Source organism: Schistocerca gregaria, unplaced genomic scaffold (assembly GCF_023897955.1).
Source record: "Schistocerca gregaria isolate iqSchGreg1 unplaced genomic scaffold, iqSchGreg1.2 ptg000066l, whole genome shotgun sequence".
Lineage (NCBI taxonomy): Eukaryota > Metazoa > Arthropoda > Insecta > Orthoptera > Acrididae > Schistocerca > Schistocerca gregaria.
In genome coordinates, this window is record NW_026061707.1 from 14,961,120 (window position 1) to 14,981,484 (window position 20,365).

Sequence of the window (20,365 nt, forward strand, 5' to 3'; positions counted from 1 at the left end):
TTTTTTTTGAAATTCTTTTATGTATTATTTTGTTTAATTAGGATTAATTTATCCTGCTCATTTTATTTATATATATATATATATATATATATATAATAAATAATTTATATTAATATATTACATTTAATTGAAATTAAAGTATTATAAGTTCATCTTACCATTATCAATTGATTATTTTAATGCAATTATTTACCTAGGATTATAGCTACTTATGTTTTTAGCTTAAAATAGGTTATTATAATATAATATATATAATAATATGTAATTTAATATTTAATATTATTATAATTGGATATAATAAATAAAATTATTAATTTAAATATAAAATATTATAATTAATATAAATAATTATATTAATTATAATAATATAATTATGTAAATTATCTATAATTAGTTTATTTAACTAATATATATGAAAGTTAACTTAATATAAAAAAAGAATTCATATTAATAACATATTATATTACATTACATAATTGTATAAAATATATTTATTATATTATTTAATCTTTCTTTATTTATTAGTGAAAAGAAAGATTAAATAAGAAAGAATATAATACATTTATTGCTATACATGTTCCATATTAATCTTTAATTATATATAATAGAGAAGTTGTTGTGGTCATACATAGGGGCGTTTCTTTTTTTTGTTAATGTTTGTGGTTTTTTTCTTTTTTTTTCTTTAAATATTTGAATCTTTTATTTTTTCCTGAATTAATAGATTTAAAATTTTCTTATTTTTTATTTTTAAAAGTTTTATTCTTGCTTGTTTATTCACTTTTTCTTTGTATTATATGTAAGTTTTGTTAGACTAAATGTTCTTTTTGCAGTAATTTGATTTAATTATCAAGTGATTTTGGATTTAGCAATTGATTTAGTATCGGCATAATTCGTGCCAGCAGCCGCGGTTATACGATTGATACAAGTGAATATTATTGGTTAAAACAGTTGTTTATATTATTAGGGTTGAAATATAAATTTGTAAGGTGAAATGTTAAAATTTATTTGTGGCCCTTTTTATGAATCTGTGAAATTTAAATAATAAACTAGGATTAGATACCCTATTATTTTAAATGTTAATTATATTTACCAGGGTACTATTAGTTAAGGTCTTTAAACCCAAAGAATTTGGCGGTATCTCATTCCATTCAGAGGAACCTACCCCATGATTGATAATACACGATTTACTCTACTTAATTTATTTGTTTGTATATCTCCGTTATCAGAGAATCTTTTTAGAGTTATAATTCTCAAGATTTATAATTATAAAATATTTCAGGTCAAGGTGCAGCTTATAGTTAAGAGGAGGTGGGTTACAATAGATTTTTGTTTATAACGGATTTGATAGTGAAATACTGTTAATGAAGGTGGATTTGATAGTAATTTAATTTATTTAATTTAACTGATATTGGCTCTGAGATGTGTACACATCGCCCGTCGCTCTCATTATTGATTATTCTATTTTATTTTAAAGTAGCTTCAATTTAGATGAGATAAGTCGTAACATAGTAGATGTACTGGAAAGTGTATCTAGGAAGAGTTTCAAGATATAACTTATTAGTAAAGTGTTTCATTTACACTGAAATTTTTTCTGTGCAAATCAGGATATCTTGATTATTTATTTTATTATATTTATTTTTTGTTTATTTAATTATTTAATATAAATAATTTTATTGTATTTTTGTCTTAGTATATTTTATAGAATTGATTTTTTAAATTATAGTTTATTGGTAATGTAAGTGTTTTATGAAATAATATTTTAAATTTTTTTAAGTAGATTTTATTTATTGTACCTTTTGTATCAGGGTTTATCAAAATTTTAGTATTTATTTTACTTGTCTCGATTTGGGTTGATTTATAAATAATTTATAGTTAATGTATCATAATTATTATTAAATTATTTATAGAAATGAGATGTTAATCGTTTCCCAAGATATCTAGTTTCTTAAGAAAAAATTTAATTTTTTAAAGTTATTTGTTTTTATTTAATTTTTTAAGTAAAAATATTAACTTATTTATTCTTTAAGGGATAAGCTTTGAAGTTAATAACCTATAATTTATTTTATAGAAATATAATAGTAAGCTTTAAACCAGCTATCTTTAAGATTACGTTTTAGTTCATTATTTTTTATTTTGATTTTATAAATATTTTAGGTTTTTTATTAAGATTATTAATTTAATTTTAAAATTTTTGTAATAATGATAGAATTAGTATATTTATTTGTATGAAATTTTTACCTTGTGAACTTATTATAAGGAACTAGGCAAAATTGATTTCCGCCTGTTTATCAAAAACATGTCCTCTTGTTTATATTTTGAGGTCTGGGCTGCTCACTGAGCGTATTTTTAAAGAGCCGCGGTATTTTGACCGTGCAAAGGTAGCATAATCATTAGTCTCTTAATTAGTGGCTGGAATGAATGGCTTGACGAGAAATCAACTGTCTCTTAATAAATTTTTGAATTTAACTTTTGAGTCAAAAGGCTTAAATTCTTCTTTAGGACGAAAAGACCCTATAGAGCTTGACATTTTACTTTTATATAGTTTTTTGTTTGTCTTTCTATATTTAATGATGATGTTTTGTTGGGGTGACATGAAGAATAGATAAACTCTTCATTATTATATCATTTATTTATGTTTGTTATTTTGATCCATAATTTATGATCATAAGATTAAGTTACCTTAGGGATAACAGCGTAATTGTTTTTGAGAGCTCATATCGACAAAGCAGATTGCGACCTCGATGTTGGATTAAGAAAAATTTTGGGTGCAGGAGCCCAATGATTAGGTCTGTTCGACCTTTAAATTCTTACATGATCTGAGTTCAGACCGGCGTGAGCCAGGTCGGTTTCTATCCTAAGATTGTTAATCCATATTAGTACGAAAGGACCATATGGTTAAAATATTTTTTGTTATATTGATTAATATTAATTTATTTACTATTTTGACAGATTAATGTGTTGAATTTAGAATTCATTTATGTAGATTTTTTCTACAAATAGTATTGATACTTTATGATTTATTTATATTTATTTTGAATTTTCTTTTATTGGTTATTTGTGTTTTAATTAGTGTTGCCTTTTTAACTTTATTAGAGCGTAAGGTTTTAGGTTATATTCAGATTCGAAAGGGTCCAAATAAGGTAGGTTTTGTTGGAATTCCTCAGCCATTTAGAGATGCTATTAAGTTAATTTGTAAGGAGCAGCCAATTCCTATTATATCTAATTACCTACTTTATTATTTTTCCCCTGTTTTTAATTTAATGATTTCTTTAGCCGTTTGAGTAATTTTTCCTTATTTAACTTATATGTGTTCTTTTTCTTATGGATTTTTATTTTTTTTATGTTGTACTAGATTAGGTGTTTATACTGTTATAATTGCTGGTTGATCTTCTAATTCAAATTATTCATTATTAGGTTCTCTTCGTTCTGTTGCTCAAACAATTTCTTATGAAGTTAGTTTAGCTTTAATTTTATTGTCTTTAATTATTTTAATTGGTAGTTTTAATATGTTTGATTTTATAAACTATCAGCTTTATTGTTGATTTATTATTATTTCTTTTCCTTTAGCTTTAGCTTGTTTTGCTTCTTGCTTAGCTGAAACTAATCGTACTCCTTTTGATTTTGCTGAAGGGGAATCTGAGTTAGTTTCAGGATTTAATATTGAGTATGGTGCGGGTGGTTTTACTTTAATTTTTTTAGCTGAATATACTAGAATTGTCTTCATAAGAATGTTATTGGCTTTAATTTTTTTGGGCGGTGATTTTTATTCTTTTATATTTTTTATTAAGCTTGCTATTATATCTTTTGGTTTTATTTGGGTTCGTGGAACATTACCACGGTTCCGTTATGATAAATTAATGTACTTAGCTTGAAAAAGTTTTTTACCTTTATCTTTGAATTTTTTTATTTTCTTTGTTGGTTTAAAGACTTTATTTATCTCATTTGTTTAGTGAAATTTTTTGAGAAAAGTTAATAGAAGAGTTAAACTTCTAATTTTATGTTTTCAAAACATATGCTTTTCCTAAGCTAATTAACTTTATTCCTTAATTAATTTATCTCATGCGTTTGCGACATGGACATTAATTAAGAAATATGTGAAGTAAATAATTGTTAAGATTTGACCTGTTATAATATAAGGTTCTTCAACAGGTCGTTTACCAATTCACGTTAGTAAGCATACAACAACTACTATAATTCAGAATAAAATTTGATTAATAGGGTAAAATTGAATGCCTCGGAATGGTGTTTTATTATAAAATGGTAAAATTATTAAGATTCTAATTGATAAAAATAATGCAATAACACCTCCTAACTTATTAGGGATAGATCGTAGAATTGCATATGCAAATAGGAAATATCATTCTGGTTGAATGTGAAGTGGTGTTACTAATGGGTAGGCAGGTACAAAGTTATCTGGATCTCCTAATAGGTAAGGATTAATTAAACATAGTATAATTAATAATGATGTTATTATTACAAATGTAATAGAATCCTTAAAGGTAAAGTATGGATGGAATGGAATTTTTTCAATATCTCCATTTAGTCCAAGAGGATTATTAGATCCTGTTTGGTGAAGAAAAAATAAATGAATTGCTGCTATAGCAGCAATAATAAATGGTAATACAAAATGGAATGTGAAGAATCGATTTAATGTTGCATTATCAACAGCGAATCCTCCTCATACTCATTGGACTAAATCTGTTCCTAAGTATGGGATTGCTGATAATAAATTAGTAATTACTGTTGCACCTCAAAAAGATATTTGGCCTCAGGGTAAGACATATCCTATAAATGCAGTTGCTATAACTAAAAATAAAATCACTGTACCAATTATTCAGGTATGTATATATATATAAGATCCATAGTAAATTCCCCGTCCTACATGTAAGTAAATACAAATAAAAATATAGATGCTCCATTTGCGTGTAAGGTTCGGATAATTCAACCATTATTTACGTCTCGGCAGATGTGTACTACACTACTGAATGCTATTTCAATATTTGATGTATAATGTATAGCTAAAAATAGTCCTGTTACGATTTGAATTACCAAACATAACCCTAATAGGGATCCAAAATTTCATCAAAATGAAATATTTGTTGGGGCAGGTAAGTCAATTAAAGAGTTATTAATAATTTTAATTAAAGGATGTCTTAATCGTAAGGGTTTATTCATTAGAAATTATCTTATTTTACGAATAGGTCCCTGATTAATATTGGTGATTTTAACAACTGCTAGTAGTGCTAAAAATAAATAAATTATTATTATTATTGTAATAATGAATGTTGGTCTATTATATAATTTTTCTAAAGATATTATTATTTCTTGATAATTGATTGAATTATCAATATTTATAGTTTCAGTGTTTTTGAAAAAGTCTATAAATATAGATATATCTAGAATAATTAATATTAATATGATAAATACTCACATTATTAATGTAATAATTATAGTGATTGATTTAGGCTGAAATATGTCGTTTGATGCAATTCTTGTAATGTAAATAAATAATACTAGTATACCACCAAGAAATGTTAAAAATAAAATATATGATAATCAATATCTTTCTATTATTGTTCCTGTTATTAATCCAACTAGGAAGGTTTGAAGGATAATAAAAAGCATTATTGATATTGGGTGTCTTAATTTAATAAAATTAATATTTATTACATTTGATAATGATATAATTATTATTTTGATCATTTCAGGGGTTAGTTTATTTAAAATACCGGTTTTGGGGACCGATGATGGAAGCTTTTCCACCTCTGAAGTTTTAAAAGTGGGGGCTGGACTTATTTCCGGTTTACAAGACCGGCGTTTTTTTTAAACTATTAAAACTAATGTTTATATTCTCTATTTTTACTTCTTTATTGATTTATTTTGCTGGTGTTTATGTTTTTTCTTCTAAACGTAAACATTTATTAATGGTTCTTTTGAGATTAGAATATATTGTTCTTTCTTTATTTATGTTAGTTATTGTTTTTCTTATTGAGTTTGATTATGATTATTTGTTTCCTGTTATTTTTTAGTTTTTTCTGTTTGTGAGGGTGCTTTAGGTCTTTCTATTTTAGTTTCAATAATTCGTTCTCATGGTAATGATTTTTTTAATTCTTTTGGTTTATCTTTATGTTAAAGTATTTATTTATAACTATTTTTTTGATCCCTCTTTGTTTATTAAATAATTGTTGATGGTTGGTTCATTCTTTAATGTTTCTGTCGGGTTTTGTTTTTATAATTTGTGTTTATTCATATGCTGATTTGAATATAATTAGATATTATTTTGGTATTGATTATTTTTCTTTTAGTTTAATTTTACTTAGTTTTTGGATTTGTTCTTTAATAATCACTGCTAGAGGGTCAGTTTATTTAAGTTCATATCATTCTAATTTTTTTGTTTTTATGGTTTTGATTTTAATAATTATGCTTTATTGTTCATTTGCTAGATTAAGTCTTCTTTCTTTTTATATTTTTTTTTGAGGCTAGATTAGTTCCTACTTTACTTTTAATTTTGGGTTGGGGTTATCAACCTGAGCGTTTGCAGGCTGGTGTTTATTTAATTTTTTATACTTTGGTTGCTAGATTACCTTTATTATTAGTTTTATTTAAGGTTTATGATTTTTCTAATACTTTATATTTTCCTTTATTGGTTGATTTTGGTTCTTATTATTTTATGTTTTATGTATTTATAATTTTGGCTTTTTTAGTTAAGATACCTATGTTTTTGGTTCATTTATGACTTCCTAAGGCTCATGTAGAGGCCCCTATTTCAGGTAGAATAATTCTTGCTGGTGTTTTATTAAAGTTAGGTGGTTATGGTATTTTTCGTGTTATAAAGGTTATTTCTTATTTGGGTTTAAAGTTTAATTATTTTTGATTGTCTTTAGGTTTATCTGGGGGTGTTATTGTAAGATTTATTTGTTTTCGTCAGGTTGATTAAAGTCTTTAATTGCATATTCTTCTGTTGCTCATATAAGAATGGTTATTGGTGGATTGATGACTATGAATTGATGAGGTTGTGTAGGTTCTCTTTCTCTAATGGTTGGTCATGGTTTATGTTCTTCTGGTTTATTTTGTTTATCTAATATTATGTATTATCTATAGGAGCAGTATTTGCAATTATAGGTGGTGTCATTCAATGATATCCACTATTTACAGGATTAACTATAAATAATACATGATTAAAAATCCAATTTACAATTATATTCATTGGAGTAAATTTAACATTCTTTCCTCAACACTTCCTAGGATTAGCAGGAATACCTCGACGATACTCTGACTACCCAGACACATATACATCATGAAACGTAGTATCAAGAATTGGGTCTACAATTTCTATTGTAGGAATCATTATATTCATTGTAATTATATGAGAAAGAATGATTACAAACCGAGCAATTATATTTAGAGCTAACATAAGAAGATCAACAGAATGACTACAAAATAACCCTCCTGCAGAACATAGTTACTCAGAATTACCATTAATCTCTAGATTCTAATATGGCAGATTAGTGCAGTAGATTTAAGCTCTACAAATAAAGGTTTGACCTTTTATTAGAAAATATTTATTAATGGCAACATGATCAAATTTATCTCTTCAAGATGGAGCTTCACCATTAATGGAGCAATTATCATTCTTTCATGATCATACTATGGTCATATTATTATTAATTACAGTAATTGTAGGTTATGCCCTAAGTTATATATTATTTATTGCCTATACTAACCGTAATATACTTCATGGACATTTAATTGAAACAATCTGAACAGCTTTACCAGCAATTACATTAATTTTTATTGCCCTTCCATCATTACGACTATTATATTTACTTGATGATTCAGTAGATGCAATAATTACAATTAAAACCATTGGACGACAATGATATTGAAGATATGAATATTCAGACTTCATAGACGTAGAATTTGACACTTATATAACACCAGAACAAGACCTAGAAAATGATGGATTCCGACTACTAGATGTAGATAACCGAACAATCCTACCAATAAATACAGAAGTACGAGTATTAACAAGAGCATCAGATGTTCTACACTCATGAGCAGTTCCTGCATTAGGGGTTAAAATTGATGCAACGCCAGGTCGGTTAAATCAAGGAACATTCACAATAAATCGACCTGGATTATTCTTTGGACAATGCTCAGAAATCTGTGGAGCAAACCACAGATTTATACCAATTGTAATTGAAAGAACTTCAGTAAATTTATTTATTAAGTGATTATCTAAGATAATTTAAGGAGTTAGTTAAAATAAATAACATTAGAGTGTCAATCTAAAGTAACTAAAAAAAATTAGTACACCTTGAAATTCATCAGATGACTGAAAGTAAGTAATGGTCTCTTAAACCAAATAATAGTAAATTAACGACTACTTCTGATGGGGAAATTATATCCAAATCCCTCAAATATCCCCTCTTATATGATTCTCACTATTCATTATATTTTCAGCTACATTAATCTTGTTTAATCAAATAAACTTCTTCTCATTTAAACCTAACCTTATTAAAAGAGCAGAAAAAGGAACAATTGAAATAAAAAACTTAAATTGAAAATGATAACAAATCTATTCTCAACATTTGACCCATCAACTAACATCTTTAATTTATCATTAAATTGAACTAGAACATTTCTAGGACTATTATTAATCCCATCACTATTTTGACTTACACCATCACGAATTAACATTATCTGAAATAAACTAAATTTAACCTTACATAATGAATTTAAAACACTTCTTGGACCAAAATCATTTAATCGAACAACATTCATTTTCATCTCAATTTTTATTATAATATTATTTAACAATTTCATAGGATTATTCCCTTATATTTTTACTAGAACAAGACATTTAGCATTAACATTTGCAATTGCCCTACCTATATGGCTAAGATTTATATTATTTGGATGAATTAACCATACTAATCATATATTTACATACCTTGTACCACAAGGTACACCGCCTGCATTAATATCATTTATAGTACTAATTGAAACAATTAGTAATGTTATTCGACCAGGTACATTAGCAGTACGGTTGGCAGCAAATATAATTGCAGGACACTTATTATTAGCCTTATTAGGAAACACAGGACCATCTATAGCAATAAACTTAATCTCATTACTAATTATTGGACAAATACTTCTATTAATTCTAGAATCAGCAGTAGCAATAATTCAAGCCTATGTTTTCTCAATTCTAAGAACTCTATATTCTAGAGAAGTATATTAAACCTATGTTAACAACTCACTCAAACCACCCATTCCACTTAGTAGACTATAGACCTTGACCATTAACAGGAGCAATTGGAGCAATAGTCCTAGTATCAGGACTAGCAAAATGATTCCACCTATTTAATATTAACTTATTCATAATTGGATTTGGAATTACCCTACTAACTATAATTCAATGATGACGAGATGTAGTACGAGAAGGAACATATCAAGGATTACATACAGGATTTGTATCAATCGTATTACGATGAGGAATAATTTTATTTATTGCATCAGAGGTATTATTTTTCGTTTCTTTTTTTTGAGCATTCTTTAGAAGAAGATTAGCACCAACAATTGAACCAGGAATACTATGACCTCCAATAGGAATTCAACCCTTTAACCCTATACAAATTCCATTACTTAATACAGCTATTCTTTTAGCATCAGGAGTAACAGTAACATGAGCACATCATAGTTTAATGGAATCTAATCATACTCAAGCACTACAAGGATTATTCTTCACAGTGTTATTAGGACTATACTTTACAATACTTCAAGCATATGAATATTGAGAAGCACCTTTTACCATTGCAGATGCAGTTTATCGATCAACATTCTTTGTTGCAACAGGAATCCATGGTTTACACGTAATTATTGGAACAATCTTTTTATCAACATGTCTACTTCGACACTCAATAAATCAATTTTCACCAAGACATCACTTTGGATTTGAAGCAGCAGCATGATACTGACACTTCGTAGACGTAGTATGATTATTCTTATATATCTCTATTTATTGATGAGGTAGATAATTGTTTTTCTAGTATAAATAGTACATTTGACTTCCAATCAGAAAGCTTGATATAAATCAAGAAAAACAATTCTAATTCTATCAACAAGAGTTTTCATTAGATTTATTATTCCAATAATTGTTATAATCCTGGCAACAACACTATCAAAAAAATTAATTAATGATCGAGAAAAAAGATCACCATTTGAATGTGGGTTTGATCCAAAAAGATCAGCACGAATACCATTCTCAATACGATTCTTCCTAATCGCAGTAATCTTTTTAATTTTTGATGTAGAAATTGCACTAATTCTACCAATTGTAATTATTTTTAAAACTTCAGACATTATAATCTGAACAGTATCAACAATATTTTTTATTCTAGTTCTATTAGGAGGACTATACCATGAATGAAACCAAGGAGCATTACAATGAGCAGAATAAAGGGTTGTAGTTAAATATAACATTTGGGTTGCATTCAAAAAGTATTGATATTATCAATCAACCTTAAATAGAATAAGAAGCGAAATATTGCAGTCAGTTTCGACCTGGAAGATTGGTATGTACTACCCTTATTCTTATTAATTGAAGCCAAAAAGAGGCGTATTACTGTTAATAATATAATTGAACTATAATAGTTCCAATTAAGGAAATGTAAAGCCAATATGAAAGCTGCTAACTTTTTATATTAGTGGTTAAACTCCGTTAACATTTCTAAAATTTATATAGTTTAAATAAAACATTACATTTTCACTGTAAAAATAATATATCTATATTTATAAATACTTAAAAGTAAAAATACTTCCTTAACATCTTCAGTGTCACGCTCTAATTATAAGCTATTTAAGTAAACGAAAAACAATATTACCAAAATAAATATTCAAAAAATAAAAGTTAAAAGATAAATCTTGAAATTAGAATCATATCAACCTTGAATATAACCAATTAAATAAATAAATAATCTATATAAACCTTGACCACCAAGTAATTCACCTCAACCATAATCAAATGACTTAGATGAATAATAACCTATTTTTAAAGGAATATATCTAATAAACTTAGTTGAAAGAAAAGGTATAAATCATATAGAACCAGCAAATCTAACAAAAGAAAGTATACTTAAAGAAAATAAATTATGAGAAAAATCAAAATTAGAAATAAGATAACCTAAATAAGCACCTAAAATAACAACTGTAATAGTTAAAAACTTTAAATAATAAGGTAAAGCAATCACATGAGGAATAGGAAAAATTAATCAAGATAAAAGACTACCACCAAAAACAGCAACAAACAATAGACCAATTATTCCAAATGAAATATAATAACCCTTATCATCAAAAGAAAATCTAGAATAAAAATTATTATCACCAGATATTGAATAATAAAACAAACGAAAAGAATAAGAAGCAGTTAAACCAGTAGAAAAAAAATAAAGAAAAAAAATTAAACAAATAATTCATCTTAAACAAACCATCTCAAGAATTAAATCCTTTGAATAAAATCCCGCTAAAAAAGGTATTCCACACAAAGATAAACTAGAAACATTAAAACAAACTGAAGTTAAAGGTATGAAATTAACAATTGATCCTATAAAACGAATATCCTGAGAATCCTTCAAATTATGAATTATTGAACCTGCACATATAAATAATAATGCCTTAAATAAAGCATGAGCCAATAAATGAAAAAATGCAAGGTTTGGATAACCTATAGCCAAAATTCTTATTATTAAACCAAGTTGTCTTAAAGTAGAAAGAGCAATAATCTTCTTTAAATCAAACTCAAAATTAGCGCCCAATCCAGCCATAAATATAGTTATACAACCAATTAAAAGTAAAAATCAACCACAATTATAAGTATCCAATATTGGTCTAAAACGAATTAATAAATAAACACCAGCAGTAACAAGAGTAGAAGAATGAACTAAAGCAGAAACAGGAGTAGGAGCTGCTATAGCAGCAGGAAGTCATGAAGAGAAAGGAATCTGAGCTCTCTTAGTTATAGCTGCTAAAACAATTAATATAGTAATGAGCTTTATTTCAAAAGAATTAGAAATAAAATCATAATAATAAATATAATTTCAACCACCAAAATTTAACATTCATGCAATAGAAATTAAAATAGCAACATCACCAATACGATTAGAAAGTGCAGTTAATATACCAGCACTATAAGATTTTACATTTTGATAATAAATAACTAAACAATAAGAAACTAAACCTAAACCATCTCAACCTAATAAAATTCTAATTAAATTAGGACTAATAATTAAAAAACCTATAGAAAGAATAAATATTAAAACAATAATAATAAAACGATTTATATTCTTTTCACCAGATATATAATCCTCTCTATAATAAATAACCAAAGAAGAAATATATATAACAAAAGATATAAAAATAAGAGATATTCAGTCCAAAATTAAAGTTATAACAACTATAGAACCATTTAAATTGAAAAGCTCTCACTCAACAAAAACTCTATAATCAATTATTAAATAATAAATACCTAAAATAAAAATTATAGTTCTCGAAATAAACAAAGAAAAAAAACTCAAAGAACAAATAGAAAATAAATTCACGGCCTAAGATGAAAAACTTCATATCATTGATTCCACAAAACAATATTTTTAATTAAAATACTTAAGCAAACTAAACAAAGAAATATTCACCCTTTAAACAGAGAATATTTAAAGGCAATCAATGTAAAAGTAAAAGATGATATTCACGAAAATAACCAAGAGAACAAGTATAAACACCAGAATAATAATTCCCATGCTGAGAATAAGAATATATATACAAAGTATAAACAGCTCTAAAACAAGATAAAAAAATCAAAGCAAAGAATCTAAAAGAAGATCAAGATATAATTCTATTTAATAATCTAATTTCACCTACCAAATTTAAAGAAGGAGGAGCAGCCATATTTGATGATCTTAAAAGGAATCATCATAAAGCCATTCTTGGCATCAAATTAATTATACCCTTGTTAATTAATAATCTTCGTCTACCTAAACGTTCATAAATAATATTAGATAAACAAAATAAACCAGAAGAACATAAACCATGACCAACCATTAGAGAAAGAGAACCTACACAACCTCATCAATTCATAGTCATCAATCCACCAATAACCATTCTTGTATGAGCAACAGAAGAATATGCAATTAAAGACTTTAAATCAACCTGACGAAAACAAATAAATCTTACAATAACACCCCCAGATAAACCTAAAGACAATCAAAAATAATTAAACTTTAAACCCAAATAAGAAATAACCTTTATAACACGAAAAATACCATAACCACCTAACTTTAATAAAACACCAGCAAGAATTATTCTACCTGAAATAGGGGCCTCTACATGAGCCTTAGGAAGTCATAAATGAACCAAAAACATAGGTATCTTAACTAAAAAAGCCAAAATTATAAATACATAAAACATAAAATAATAAGAACCAAAATCAACCAATAAAGGAAAATATAAAGTATTAGAAAAATCATAAACCTTAAATAAAACTAATAATAAAGGTAATCTAGCAACCAAAGTATAAAAAATTAAATAAACACCAGCCTGCAAACGCTCAGGTTGATAACCCCAACCCAAAATTAAAAGTAAAGTAGGAACTAATCTAGCCTCAAAAAAAATATAAAAAGAAAGAAGACTTAATCTAGCAAATGAACAATAAATCATAATTATTAAAATCAAAACCATAAAAACAAAAAAGTTAGAATGATATGAACTTAAATAAACTGAACCTCTAGCAGTGATTATTAAAGAACAAATCCAAAAACGAAGTAAAATTAAACTAAAAGAAAAATAATCAATACCAAAATAATATCTAATTATATTCAAATCAGCATATGAATAAACACAAATTATAAAAACAAAACCCGACAGAAACATTAAAGAATGAACCAACCATCAACAATTATTTAATAAACAAAGAGGGATCAAAAAAATAGTTATAAATAAATACTTTAACATAAAGATAAACCAAAAGAATTAAAAAAATCATTACCATGAGAACGAATTATTGAAACTAAAATAGAAAGACCTAAAGCACCCTCACAAACAGAAAAAACTAAAAAAATAACAGGAAAAAAATAATCATAATCAAACTCAATAAGAAAAACAATAACTAACATAAATAAAGAAAGAACAATATATTCTAATCTCAAAAGAACCATTAATAAATGTTTACGTTTAGAAGAAAAAACATAAACACCAGCAAAATAAATCAATAAAGAAGTAAAAATAGAGAATATAAACATTAGTTTTAATAGTTTAAAAAAAACGCCGGTCTTGTAAACCGGAAATAAGTCCAGCCCCCACTTTTAAAACGTCAGAGGTGGAAAAGCTTCCATCATCGGTCCCCAAAACCGGTATTTTAAATAAACTAACCCCTGAAATGATCAAAATAATAATTATATCATTATCAAATGTAATAAATATTAATTTTATTAAATTAAGACACCCAATATCAATAATGCTTTTTATTATCCTTCAAACCTTCCTAGTTGGATTAATAACAGGAACAATAATAGAAAGATATTGATTATCATATATTTTATTTTTAACATTTCTTGGTGGTATACTAGTATTATTTATTTACATTACAAGAATTGCATCAAACGAAATATTTCAGCCTAAATCAATCACTATAATTATTACATTAATAATGTGAGTATTTATCATATTAATATTAATTATTCTAGATATATCTATATTTATAGACTTTTTCAAAAACACCGAAACTATAAATATTGATAATTCAATCAATTATCAAGAGATAACAATATCTTTAGAAAAATTATATAATAGACCAACATTCATTATTACAATAATAATAATAATTTATTTATTTTTAGCACTACTAGCAGTTGTTAAAATCACCAATATTAATCAGGGACCTATTCGTAAAATAAGATAATTACTAATGAATAAACCCTTACGATTAAGACATCCTTTAATTAAAATTATTAATAACTCTTTAATTGACTTACCTGCCCCAACAAATATTTCATTTTGATGAAATTTTGGATCCCTATTTGGGTTATGTTTGGTAATTCAAATCGTAACTGGACTATTTTTAGCTATACATTATACATCAAATATTGAAATAGCATTCAGTAGTGTAGTACACTTCTGCCGAGACGTAAATAATGGTTGAATTATCCGAACCTTACACGCAAACGGAGCATCTATATTTTTTATTTGTATTTACTTACATGTAGGATGGGGAATTTACTATGGATCTTATATATATATACATACCTGAATAATTGGTACAGTGATTTTATTTTTAGTTATAGCAACTGCATTTATAGGATATGTCTTACCCTGAGGCCAAATATCTTTTTGAGGTGCAACAGTAATTACTAATTTATTATCAGCAATCCCATACTTAGGAACAGATTTAGTCCAATGAGTATGAGGAGGATTCGCTGTTGATAATGCAACATTAAATCGATTCTTCACATTCCATTTTGTATTACCATTTATTATTGCTGCTATAGCAGCAATTCATTTATTTTTTCTTCACCAAACAGGATCTAATAATCCTCTTGGACTAAATGGAGATATTGAAAAAATTCCATTCCATCCATACTTTACCTTTAAGGATTCTATTACATTTGTAATAATAACATCATTATTAATTATACTATGTTTAATTAATCCTTACCTATTAGGAGATCCAGATAACTTTGTACCTGCCAACCCATTAGTAACACCAGTTCACATTCAACCAGAATGATATTTCCTATTTGCATATGCAATTCTACGATCTATCCCTAATAAGTTAGGAGGTGTTATTGCATTATTTTTATCAATTAGAATCTTAATAATTTTACCATTTTATAATAAAACACCATTCCGAGGCATTCAATTTTACCCTATTAATCAAATTTTATTCTGAATTATAGTAGTTGTTGTATGCTTACTAACGTGAATTGGTAAACGACCTGTTGAAGAACCTTATATTATAACAGGTCAAATCTTAACAATTATTTACTTCACATATTTCTTAATTAATGTCCATGTCGCAAACGCATGGGATAAATTAATTAAGGAATAAAGTTAATTAGCTTAGGAAAAGCATATGTTTTGAAAACATAAAATTAGAAGTTTAACTCTTCTATTAACTTTTCTCAAAAAATTTCACTAAACAAATGAGATAAATAAAATCTTTAAACCAACAAAGAAAATAAAAAAATTCAAAGATAAAGGTAAAAAACTTTTTCAAGCTAAGTACTTTAATTTATCATAACGGAACCGTGGTAATGTTCCACGAACCCAAATAAAACCAAAAGATATAATAGCAAGCTTAATAAAAAATATAAAAGAATAAAAATCACCGCCCAAAAAAATTAAAGCCAATAACATTCTTATGAAGACAATTCTAGTATATTCAGCTAAAAAAATTAAAGTAAAACCACCCGCACCATACTCAATATTAAATCCTGAAACTAACTCAGATTCCCCTTCAGCAAAATCAAAAGGAGTACGATTAGTTTCAGCTAAGCAAGAAGCAAAACAAGCTAAAGCTAAAGGAAAAGAAATAATAATAAATCAACAATAAAGCTGATAGTTTATAAAATCAAACATATTAAAACTACCAATTAAAATAATTAAAGACAATAAAATTTAAGCCAAACTAACTTCATAAGAAATTGTTTGAGCAACAGAACGAAGAGAACCTAATAATGAATAATTTGAATTAGAAGATCAACCAGCAATTATAACAGTATAAACACCTAATTTAGTACAACATAATAAAAATAAAAATCCATAAGAAAAAGAACACATATAAGTTAAATAAGGAAAAATTACTCAAACGGCTAAAGAAATCATTAAATTAAAAACAGGGGAAAAATAATAAAGTAGGTAATTAGATATAATAGGAATTGGCTGCTCCTTACAAATTAACTTAATAGCATCTCTAAATGGCTGAGGAATTCCAACAAAACCTACCTTATTTGGACCCATTCGAATCTGAATATAACCTAAAACCTTACGCTCTAATAAAGTTAAAAAGGCAACACTAATTAAAACACAAATAACCAATAAAAGAAAATTCAAAATAAATATAAATAAATCATAAAGTATCAATACTATTTGTAGAAAAAATCTACATAAATGAATTCTAAATTCAACACATTAATCTGTCAAAATAGTAAATAAATTAATATTAATCAATATAACAAAAAATATTTTAACCATATGGTCCTTTTGTACTAATATGGATTAACAATCTTAGGATAGAAACCGACCTGGCTCACGCCGGTCTGAACTCAGATCATGTAAGAATTTAAAGGTCGAACAGACCTAATCATTGGGCTCCTGCACCCAAAATTTTTCTTAATCCAACATCGAGGTCGCAATCTGCTTTGTCGATATGAGCTCTCAAAAACAATTACGCTGTTATCCCTAAGGTAACTTAATCTTATGATCATAAATTATGGATCAAAATAACAAACATAAATAAATGATATAATAATGAAGAGTTTATCTATTCTTCATGTCACCCCAACAAAACATCATCATTAAATATAGAAAGACAAACAAAAAACTATATAAAAGTAAAATGTCAAGCTCTATAGGGTCTTCTCGTCCTAAAGAAGAATTTAAGCCTTTTGACTCAAAAGTTAAATTAAAAAATTTATTAAGAGACAGTTGATTTCTCGTCAAGCCATTCATTCCAGCCACTAATTAAGAGACTAATGATTATGCTACCTTTGCAAGGTCAAAATACCGCGGCTCTTTAAAAATACGCTCAGTGAGCAGGCCAGACCTCAAAATATAAACAAGAGGACATGTTTTTGATAAACAGGCGGAAATCAATTTTGCCTAGTTCCTTATAATAAGTTCACAAGGTAAAAATTTCATACAAATAAATATACTAATTCTATCATTATTACAAAAATTTTAAAATTAAATTAATAATCTTAATAAAAAACCTAAAATATTTATAAAATCAAAATAAAAAATAATGAACTAAAACGTAATCTTAAAGATAGCTGGTTTAAAGCTTACTATTATATTTCTATAAAATAAATTATAGGTTATTAACTTCAAAGCTTATCCCTTAAAGAATAAATAAGTTAATATTTTTACTTAAAAAATTAAATAAAAACAAATAACTTTAAAAAATTAAATTTTTTCTTAAGAAACTAGATATCTTGGGAAACGATTAACATCTCATTTCTATAAATAATTTAATAATAATTATGATACATTAACTATAAATTATTTATAAATCAACCCAAATCGAGACAAGTAAAATAAATACTAAAATTTTGATAAACCCTGATACAAAAGGTACAATAAATAAAATCTACTTAAAAAAATTTAAAATAATATTTCATAAAACACTTACATTACCAATAAACTATAATTTAAAAAATCAATTCTATAAAATATACTAAGACAAAAATACAATAAAATTATTTATATTAAATAATTAAATAAACAAAAAATAAATATAATAAAATAAATAATCAAGATATCCTGATTTGCACAGAAAAATTTTCAGTGTAAATGAAACACTTTACTAATAAGTTATATCTTGAAACTCTTCCTAGATACACTTTCCAGTACATCTACTATGTTACGACTTATCTCATCTAAATTGAAGCTACTTTAAAATAAAATAGAATAATCAATAATGAGAGCGACGGGCGATGTGTACACATCTCAGAGCCAATATCAGTTAAATTAAATAAATTAAATTACTATCAAATCCACCTACATTAACAGTATTTCACTATCAAATCCGTTATAAACAAAAATCTATTGTAACCCACCTCCTCTTAACTATAAGCTGCACCTTGACCTGAAATATTTTATAATTATAAATCTTGAGAATTATAACTCTAAAAAGATTCTCTGATAACGGAGATATACAAACAAATAAATTAAGTAGAGTAAATCGTGTATTATCAATCATGGGGTAGGTTCCTCTGAATGGAATGAGATACCGCCAAATTCTTTGGGTTTAAAGACCTTAACTAATAGTACCCTGGTAAATATAATTAACATTTAAAATAAAAGGGTATCTAATCCTAGTTTATTATTTAAATTTCACAGATTCATAAAAAGGGCCACAAATAAATTTTAACATTTCACCTTACAAATTTATATTTCAACCCTAATAATATAAACAACTGTTTTAACCAATAATATTCACTTGTATCAATCGTATAACCGCGGCTGCTGGCACGAATTATGCCGATACTAAATCAATTGCTAAATCCAAAATCACTTGATAATTAAATCAAATTACTGCAAAAAGAACATTTAGTCTAACAAAACTTACATATAATACAAAGAAAAAGTGAATAAACAAGCAAGAATAAAACTTTTAAAAATAAAAAATAAGAAAATTTTAAATCTATTAATTCAGGAAAAAATAAAAGATTCAAATATTTAAAGAAAAAAAAAGAAAAAAACCACAAACATTAACAAAAAAAAGAAACGCCCCTATGTATGACCACAACAACTTCTCTATTATATGTAATTAAAGAATAACATGGAACATGTATAGCAATAAATGTATTATATTCTTTCTTATTTAATCTTTCTTTTCACTAATAAATAAAGAAAGATTAAATAATATAATAAATATATTTTATACAATTATGTAATTTAATATAATATGTTATTAATATGAATTCTTTTTTTATATTAAGTTAACTTTCATATATATTAGTTAAATAATCTAATTATAAATAATTTACATAATTATATTATTATAATTAATATAATTATTTATATTAATTATAATATTTTATATTTAAATTAATAATTTTATTTATTATATCCAATTATAATAATATTAAATATTAAATTACATATTATTATATATATTATATTATAATAACCTATTTTAAGCTAAAAACATAAGTAGCTATAATCCTAGGTAAATAATTGCATTAAAATAATCAATTGATAATGGTAAGATGAACTTATATTACTTTAATTTCAATTAAATGTAATATATTAATATAAATTATTTATTGTATATATATATATAAAAAAATAAAATGAGCAGGATAAATTAATCCTAATTAAACAAAATAATAAATAAAAGAATTTCAAAAAAAAACTTTCGATTTATATATTAAATAAATGAAGTGCCTGATTAAAGGGTTACCTTGATAGGGTAAATAAAGTAAATAAAATTACCTTCATTAAAATTACATAAGATAGAATTAAACTACCTCCTTTAGTATCAAAAACTAACATGCATCATACACCTTAATGTAAAAAGGTAAGCTAAACAAGCTAATGGGTTCATACCCCATTTATAGAGGTATCAATCCTCTCCTTTTTAATGACCAACAAC

At 25.7% G+C, this 20,365-nt stretch overlaps 1 long non-coding RNA gene across 1 annotated transcript in view; it reads left to right on the forward strand.

Annotated features, from left to right (window-relative positions):
• Nucleotides 1-1,662: 1,662 nt before the first annotated feature.
• Nucleotides 1,663-20,365, forward strand: part of LOC126301328 (uncharacterized) — a 52,011-nt gene continuing 33,308 nt past the window's right edge. Inside the window, exon 1 of the long non-coding RNA XR_007553042.1 lies at nucleotides 1,663-2,786. This is a non-coding gene — a long non-coding RNA (uncharacterized LOC126301328). The remainder of the gene's footprint in view (nucleotides 2,787-20,365) is intronic.